The sequence below is a fragment of the Scardinius erythrophthalmus genome (genome assembly GCF_964197995.2).
Source record: "Scardinius erythrophthalmus genome assembly, chromosome: 19".
NCBI classification, from domain to species: Eukaryota; Metazoa; Chordata; class Actinopteri; order Cypriniformes; family Leuciscidae; genus Scardinius; species Scardinius erythrophthalmus.
Window position 1 is genome coordinate 1225001 of NC_138239.1, and position 578 is coordinate 1225578.

General features: G+C 33.9%; 1 protein-coding gene across 2 annotated transcripts in view; it reads right to left on the minus strand.

Moving 5' to 3' along the window:
- acp7 (acid phosphatase 7, tartrate resistant (putative)) overlaps positions 1 to 578 on the minus strand; it is a 20267-nt gene extending 19689 nt beyond the window's left edge. Inside the window, exon 1 of one of the 2 annotated variants that reach the window (XM_081394017.1) lies at positions 421 to 578. The gene's annotated coding sequence lies outside the window, so the exon portion shown is untranslated. The remainder of the gene's footprint in view (positions 1 to 420) is intronic. The other variant, XM_081394018.1, reaches the window with a different exon arrangement.

The window sequence follows — 578 nt, forward strand, 5'->3', positions numbered from 1 at the left end:
TGTGATATATATACATTCTCGTAATGTTGAAAAGACACATATTTTTCTTAGCTAGATCAAAACTTCCTTAATGTCTGAATAACTTTGCAAGTTATAAATTGCTCTGAAAGTTTTAATGCAGAGATTAGAGGACTGTATTAATCCACCAGTGACAAAACTGAGTTAATTCATCATGCCATAATTTATCAAACATTTAACAAACTGTATATTACAGATAAACTTCAATACACATATAAACAACCAATAAATACGATATGAATAAAACCTAAATTAACAAACACTAAAATAATTTAAAAAAATACACATCTAAACAACCACTAGATACCATATAAATAAACCCTGAATTAATAAACACTCTCAGCTAAATATAAGCAGTTTTTACAGACAAAAACATTTAAAGTTAAGCTAACTAACACGAACCTGCTGATTTAATGTTGATTGGTGTGTTTTGTTTCCTCGAGTGCTTCAGCTCAGCTGATGGTCACATGATCAGTGTTTTTCCGTCAGATCACGTGACGCTCCCGTTCCCACGTGTGTGCGGCGACGTGCGCGCTCACGTAATTGCCCTGCAGACGCTC